An 8,618-nucleotide genomic window follows, 5' to 3' on the forward strand; every position below is an offset into this window, starting at 1 on the left:
TTTTTTAAAAACTCAATGAAATTGAAAACAGCAAAAAATACAGAAAATAAATGAAACCAAAGTTGATTTTTTGAAAATATCAGTAAATGTAATAACTTTCTATCCAGGCTAACCAAGGTAAATAGAGAGAAGACACAAATTACTGATATCAGAAATGAAGGAGGAGCCAGCACTACTGATCCCATGGACATGAAAAGGATAATAAAAGAATGTAATGAACAACTCTATGGACACACATTTGATAACTTAGAAGCAATTCCTTCTACAGAATTCCTTGAAAGAAACAATCTACCAATACTCATACAAAGAGAAATGAACTATCTGAAATGGACTATCAGAACAGGCCTATGCCTTTTTTTAAATTGGATCAATAATTAATAACCTTCCAAAACAGAAAGCACAAGGTATAGATGGGTTCACTGGGGAATTCTATCAAGCTTTAAAAAAGAAATGATATCAATTCTCTACAATCTGTTAAAGAAAATAAAAGCAGAGGGAACACTTCATAATTCTATGAAGTCAGCATTACTCAGCAAAACCAGACAATACATTACAGAAAAGGAAATCTAAAGATCAATATTTCTCATGAACATAGATGCAAAAATCCTCAACAAAATATTAGCAGATCAAATCCAACAATGTATGAAAAACATTATGCACCATAACAAACTTGGATTTATCCCAAGTATGAAAGGTTTACATGCAAAAGTCAATTAACGTAATCCATCACATCAATAGGCTAAACAAGAAAAATCACAGGATCATATCAACAAATGCAGAAAAATCATTTGAAAAAATCCAACACCAATTCATGTCAAAAACTTTCAGCAAATTAAGAATAGAAGGGAAGTTCCTCAACATGATAAAGGACATCTATAAAACACCTACAGCTATCATCATAGTTAATGGTTAGAAACTACATGTTTTCACCATAAGATTAGGAACCAAGCAAGGATGTCCTCTCTAACCACTCTTAATGAATATCATACTGGAAGTCCTAGCTAATGCAATAAGACAAAGTCAAATAAAAGGTATACAGTGGAGAAGGAAGAAATAAAACTAAAACTGTCTTTGTTTGCAGTAACATGATTGTCTAGGTAGAAATTCTCAAGGAATTGACCAAAAACAATGACAGCAGGAAAAAAAAACAAAAAACAAAAAACAAAAAACCTCCTGGAACTAATAAATGATTACAGCAAGATTTCAAAGCACAGGTCATACAAAGGTGAATCACTTTTCTACATACCAGCAATAGCAATTGGAATTTGAAATTTAAAACAAACTATATTAGCACAAAAAAAAAATTGAAATGCTTAGATATAAACCTAACAAAATATGTGCAATATCTCAAAATCTATATGTGAAAAACTACAAAACTCTGATGTAAGACATTAAAGACGATCTAAATTAATGGAGAGATATTCTATGTTCATGGATAGGACTACTCAATACTGTTAAGATATCAGTTCTTTCCAACTTGATCTAATGACTGAATACAATCTCAATCAAAATATCAGCAAGTTACTTTGTGGAAATTGATAAACTTATTCTAAAGTTTATATGGAAAAGCAAAACACTCAAAGTAGCCAAATTAATACCAAATATCAAAGCCAGAAGACTGACACTACCTAACTTTGAGACCCAATTTAAAGCTGCAGTAATCAAAACATTGTCGTATTGCCTAAAAAGTAAACAAACAGATCAATGAAACAGAATAGAGCCCAGAAATAGACTCACATAAATATAGTCAACTGACCTTTGCCAAAGGACCAAAAGCATTCCAATGGAGCAAATATAGTCATTTCAACAAATGGTGCTGGAACAACTACACAAAAACTTGCACATGAATGTTTATAGTAGCTTTATTCATAATCACCAAAACACCAAGATGTCCTTCAACAGGTGAATAAACTGTAAAGCATCGATACAATGGAATATTATACAGCAATAAAAAGAAATGAGCTATCAAGCCATGAAAAGACATGGAGGAACCTTAAATATATAATGCTAAGTTGAAGAAGCCAGTCTGATTCCAACTATATGGCATTCTGGAAAAGGCAGAACTGTAGGAACAGTAAAAAGATCAGTGGTTGCTAGGATTTGAGGGAGTTGAAAGGAGAGAGGGCAGGAGAGAAAGGATGAATTAGTGGAGCACAGGGAATTTTTAGGGCAGTGAAATTATTCTGTATGATACTGTAATAGTAGGTACATGATATTATGCATTTGACAAAATCTAAAGAAAGCAAAACACAGTGAACCCTAATGTAAACCATAGATTTTAGTTAATGGTAATTTATCAATGTCGATTTATCAGTTATAACAAATATACCACACTAATGCAAAATATTAGTAATAGGAGAAACTATGGAGACCAGAACAGGGGGAAGAGAGGGAGTATATGTGAACTCTCTGTACTTTCTGCTCTAAAAAATAAAGTCTATTAATTTTTTTGAAGAATGCAAGACAAGATCAAAGCATAAATATTGCTAGCATCCCCACTCGTTTGAATCTGATGTTTTCAAGATGTGCCTATTTTGGGTTTTCGGTTTACTGGTGTGGTTTATCTGATAATAAATATAAAAGTACTTCGTGCAGTGTTGGTTAAATTTTGCAAAACGGCTTTCTGAGAAACTTCTGTTTTTCATTTTGAAAGCAAAAGAAGGAGAGAAGAGGTGAAGAAGGAGAAGGAGGAAGAGAAGAAGGCAGCAGCCTGAGGAAATCAAAGACCACAGTTCCATATTTAACATTTGCCCTTAAAGAAATATCAAAGGGGCAGCATACTTATCTTTTAATATCACGACAAAATTTTTGTACCATAAATAGCGCAAATAAAGAACGTCAGTAAATTGGAGTTAAGCAATGCAGGAGTACAAGGCTGTATCTTCTTTATCTTTCTTTCTTCTTTCTTTTTCTTTATTATGGTGACATTGGTTAACGAAATCCAATAACTTTCAAGCATACAATTATATATATATATATAGCATTGTGTGTTCACTGCCCATAGTTAGATTTCTTTTGTCACCACATATTTGACCCCTTTTACTCCATATATCTTCCCCCTCCTCCCTTCTCCCTGGTAACCACTAGTCTACTGTCCATGTCCATGAGACTCTATTTGTTTGTCATGTTTGTTTGTTGATTTTAGATTTATATCCCACATATAAGTGATATCATGTGGTTTTCAATTTTTTCTGTCTGGCTTATTTCACTTAGCATGATTATCTCAAGGTCCATCCATGTTGTTGCAAATAGCAGTATTTCATCTACTCTTATAGCTGAGTAATATTCCATTGTGTATATGTATATGTGTGTGTGTACATATATATATGTGTACACACACACACACACACACACACAGTATCTTCTTTATCCAATCATCTATCGTAGGACACTTTGGTTGTTTCCATGTCCTGGCCATCGTGAATAATGCTGCTATGAACATCGGTGTAAAAATATCTTTTCAGATAAATGTTTTCAAATCTTTGAGGTAAATGCCCAGTAGAGGGATTGCTGGATCATATGGTAGATCAATTCTTAGTTTTCTGAGGAACCACCACACTATTGTCCATAGTGGCTGTACCAATTTGCAGTCCCGCCAGCAGTGTATGAGGGTTCCTTTTTCTCCATATCCTCTCCAACATTTGTTATTATTTGTCATGTTGATAATAGCCATTCTAACAGGTGTAAGATGATATCTCATTGTGGTTTTGATTTGCATTTTTCTAATAGGTAGTGATGTTGAGCATCCATTCATAAGTGTGTTGGCCATTTGTATCTCTTCTTGGAAGAAGTGTTTGTTCAGGTCCTCTGCCCATTTTTTAATTAGATGGTTTGGGGTTTTTTTGTTGTTTTTATTGAGTTGTATGAGTTCTTTGTATATTTTGGATATTAGGCCCTTATTAGAGGCATTGCTTGCAAATATATTTCCCCATTTGGATGATTGTCTCTTTGTCTTATTGATGGTTTCTTTTGTAGTGCAGAAGCTTTTAAGTTTGATAAGTCCCATACATTTATTTTTGCTTTTCCCTTGCCTTTGAGGTAAAATTCATAAAGTCCTCTTTGAATCCGAGGTCCATGAGTTTGGTCCCTATGCTTTCTTCAGGTCTTATATTCAGGTCCTTGATCCATTTTGAGTTAATGTTGGTGTGTAGTGATAGAAAACAGTCTAGTTTCATTCTTTTGCAGGTGGCTTTCCAGTTTTTCCAGCATCACTTATTGAAGAGGCTTTCCTTTCTCCACTATACGTTTTTTTTTTGTTTTGTTTTGTTTTTTGTCAAATACCATTTGCCCATATAAATATGGGTTTACTTCTGGACTCTCAGTTCAGTTCCACTGGTCCGTCTGTCTGCCTGGCTGCCAATACCATGCCGTTTTGATTACTGTCACTTTGTGGTAAAATTTGAAGTCGGGCATAGTGATACCTCCAGCTTCATTCTTCTTCCTCAGGATTGCTTTGACCATTCTTTTTCCTCAGGGGTCTTTTGTGTTTCTATCTGTTTGTAGAATGGCTATTCTACAAATCTGATGGTCTTTTGTTCTATTTCTTTAAAAAATGCCGATGGGATTTTGATGGGGATTGCATTAAATCTGTATAATGCTTTAGGTAATGTGGTCATTTTAACTATGTTGATTCTTCCAATCCAAGAACATGGAATATCTTTCCATTTCTTTGTGTCTTCCTCAATTTCTTTTAATAGGGTCTTATAGTTTTCATTATATAGGTCTTTCATATGTTTCATTAGGTTTATTCCTAGGTATTTTATTCTTTTTGTTGTGAGTGCAAAAGGAATTGTTTTTTTCCACTTCTTTTTCTGACAAGTCAGTATTAGAGTATAGGAATGCTATGGATTTTCGAACATTGATTTTGTATCCAGAAACTTTAAGATATTTGCTTATTATTTCTAGTAGTGTTCTTGTGGAGTCTTTAAGGTTTTCTACATAATCATGTCATCCGCAAAGAGTGATAGTTTGACTTGTTTCCTATTTGGATGCCATTATATTTTTCTTTTGTCTGGTTGCACTCGCTAGCACCTCCAATGTTATATTGAATAACAGTAGCGATAGTGGACAGCCTTGTCTTATTCCTGATCTTAGAGGATAGGTTTTTAGTTTTTCACCATTAAGTATAATGTTAGCTGAGGGTTTGTCATAGATGGCCTTTATTATGTTGTTACTTTCCTTCTATGCCGATTTTGTTAAGTGTTTTGATCACAAATGGATGCTGTATTTTGTTGAAGGCTTTGTCTGCATCTATTGATATGATCATATGATTCTTATTTTTTAATTTGTTTATGTGGTGTATCCCATTAATCGATTCGTGTATGGCGAACCATCCCTGCGCCCCTGGGTTGAAGCCCACTTGATTGTGGTGTATAATCTTTTTTAATATGTTGCTGTATTCGGTTCGCTAGTATCTTATTTAGGATTTTTGCATCATGAGAGATATTGGTCTGTAGTTGTCTTTTTGTGTGTTATCTTTACCAGGTTTTGATATCAGAGTCATACTGGCCCCATAAAATGAGTTGGGAAGTATTGCCTCCTCCTTGATTTTTGGCAGAGTTTGAGAAGAATAGGTATTAAATCTTCTTTGAATGTTTGGTAGAATTCAGTAGTGAAGCCATCTTGCCCTAGACTTTTACTTTTTGGTAGGTTTTTGATGATTGTTTCAATTTCCATACTGCTGATAAGTCTATTTAGATTTTCCAGTTCTTCTTGATTCGGTCTAGGAAGGTTGTATATTTCTAAGAAATTGTCCATTTCTTCTAAGCTTTTAAATTTGGTGTTATACACTTCTTTATACACTTTTTCATAGTATTCTTGCTTGATCCTTTGTATTTCTGCAGTGTCTTTCGTCATTTCACCTCTTCATTCCTAATTTTGTTTTTTTGTGCCCTTTCTCTTTTTTCTTTATTGAATCTAGCCAGGGGTTTGTCAATTTTATTTACCTTCTCAAAGAACCAGCTCTTTGTTGCATTTATTTATTTTTGTTTTGTTTTGTTCTCAGTTTCATTTAATTCTGCTCTAATTTTGATTATTTCGTTCTTTCTGCTGATTTAGACTTCATTTGTTCTTTTTTTTCTAGTTTTAAAGATGAAGTGTTAGGTTGCTTATTTGGGCTCGTTCTTATTTTTGAGGGGAGGCCTGTAGGGCTATATCTTCTTTATCCATATTCATCCCCCTTTTCCTTTTCTTCTCTTTCACACATAGATGTGAATTAGTAGTTGTTCGATTTTATTTGGAATCTGTGACACATAACCATTGACTTGCTTCAGGATTTGGGTTATTTGCCAAGTTTTGGTACTTCTTTATTCTCCATCCTCTCAGCTATTGAGGATGAGCCTTCTTACACTCAGAATTAGCCTCTAGCATAGTTGGCCAACATCCTATTTCCTAGGAACCAGTTGGATAGCACATCACTCAAATTCTCCATCCAAGTCATGAGGTGGGCAGTGTATTGGTCACTCTTTCCTCTCTCAATCTTTTGCGTGTGCACACACTCACAATTTTTATCTCAAATATATCCTGGAATGGTCACATCTTTCCATTTCATCCTGTGTTATTTTTGGTTGTCAGAATACTCCCACAATCTCCAGCCACATTTCTATCTGTTAGCAGACACAGCTCCTCCCAGTGAGGTTAAATTAGAAATAATTGTCCTTTTATGGCACAGTCTTTCCAATGTGAAATTCATATTGGCTAATCCCAGAGTTTGAGAAATTTCCCATACATCTGGAGGCCTAATATCATCAATCTCCTTCCTGTAAATGGAGCATCGATTCATCATTTGAGAAGAAATTCTTGCGATCCAGGTGTTAGAGGAACCAACAAAGCCAGCACACCAGTAGAGTTATTAGAGATCACAAGTCTGTATTTGAGAATAAAATTATTTTTTAAAATTATGTAGTTTGCGTTGTGAGCCTGTAAATTCTTTCAAAACAGATTAGTGATTAAAAACTTTGTTTTAATTTTGCAACTTCTTAAACAATTACAGTCCTATTCCAAGGAAACTAAACAAGAAGAGAATCATGCCAATGAGGGGAGTGGAGGCAGGGGTTTTCTCATTGCAACTAAAGTGCATGCCTACCAGCCATTGGGCAAGTAGACTGAGAACTGTTGCAAAGTTGGTTTTTAGGGGTAATTGATATGAAAGTGTACAGCTTGGTGTCACAAAAGTTAGGTGTAGGTTTTCCATTGGAAACTTTCTTATTAGAAATTTCCCCAAATCTCTACCCTAAATCATATAACTTCTCTTAATTTCTCGGTCCTCATCTCATGACCAATTGTTTTTACATAGTAGATATCCAACATAGTAGTATAACAATATTAAATAAAAAAGTAGTCTCTAAATATTGGAAGTAAAATTAAACAAATGAACTTGTGTATTAAATTAGTGTCATAACCACATAGAAACAATTTCATGTCAGTTTTAAGTTTAGGATACAGTAATTTGATCATGCATCCCTAGTGGGACATTCTCTAAGGATAAAAATAATTAAAGAAAAAAATCTTCAACTCCTTTCAATAATTCTTTTTTTTTTTTTGGTGGTAATATTGGTATTTTTACACTGATGTTGCTATATGTGTGTTGTGGGATAAAATAAATGAGTAATTATGTTAGGGTCATTGAGAACTGGAATTTCTTTTGTAGAAGAAAGGAAATACAGATATGATTATTGAGGTTAAACAAAAGCTCTGTAGTCCTGAGTTGAAGAACCAATGTGAATAATTCATGGCATATTTTATCTTAAAATAAGATTCTACCTCTATTCTCCGATCAGAAAAAAAAATAAGATATCCAATAGTGTGACCCACTTTTTCCATTTAACATTATGTCGTACATCTTTCCTTTAAACTTCAAAAAATATTTTCAATAATTAATAGAATTAGTTTTCCGTCTGATAAGTTACTTCTTAGGAAGAAAAACCCAGAGGCCATCTAGCTACTAGTAGCATGGATTTAGAATTTCCACAGCAAACTCATTGTACCTCCAAAAATTAAAAGTCAGTAGAACTGGTGTTCCAATGCTCTTTCATTTAAAAACAGTATAAAATGCATAGAAATAATGACTCTTAACCATATATTGCTGAGCTAGCATATGATGGGACTCGTTTAAGGGGACACAGAAGATGAGGGATACAAATTCCTTTTGCTGGAGCACATTGGTGGAGATGAGTTCCTGGGAAATGAACATGCAGTTTTTTTCTCTAGGCTGCAAACTTAACGAGTGTATCAGGCTCGAGTCATTTACATAGAATTTGTACCCTCTAAACTAACCAGGCAATATGGGGTTTAGACATCATAGCTAACTATCAATTTTGATAAATCCTATTTATTTTGCTTGGTATCAGAAAGAAATAATTGTGTGGGTGTGGGTGCCTACACACACATCAATTACAGTGGCTTTGTTCTTTATACGGTCGCTCAGTGAAAAGTGTCCTGTGGCCTGTTGTCTTTCCCTTCAGGTATTTCAATTCGAGGATGAAGAGAGTATAAAACCAACAGTCCCGCTTGGACTTGAGCAACCTCTCTCGGAACCGAGAGGATGTGCAGACACGGTTGCCCCACCGGCTTCTTTATGCCGATACACACATCGTGTTCCGTCGGCAGGACCACCTAGG

The sequence above is a fragment of the Pteropus medius genome, unplaced genomic scaffold, assembly GCF_902729225.1.
Source record: "Pteropus medius unplaced genomic scaffold, Ma_sr-lr_union100, whole genome shotgun sequence".
Classification (NCBI taxonomy): Eukaryota; Metazoa; Chordata; class Mammalia; order Chiroptera; family Pteropodidae; genus Pteropus; species Pteropus medius.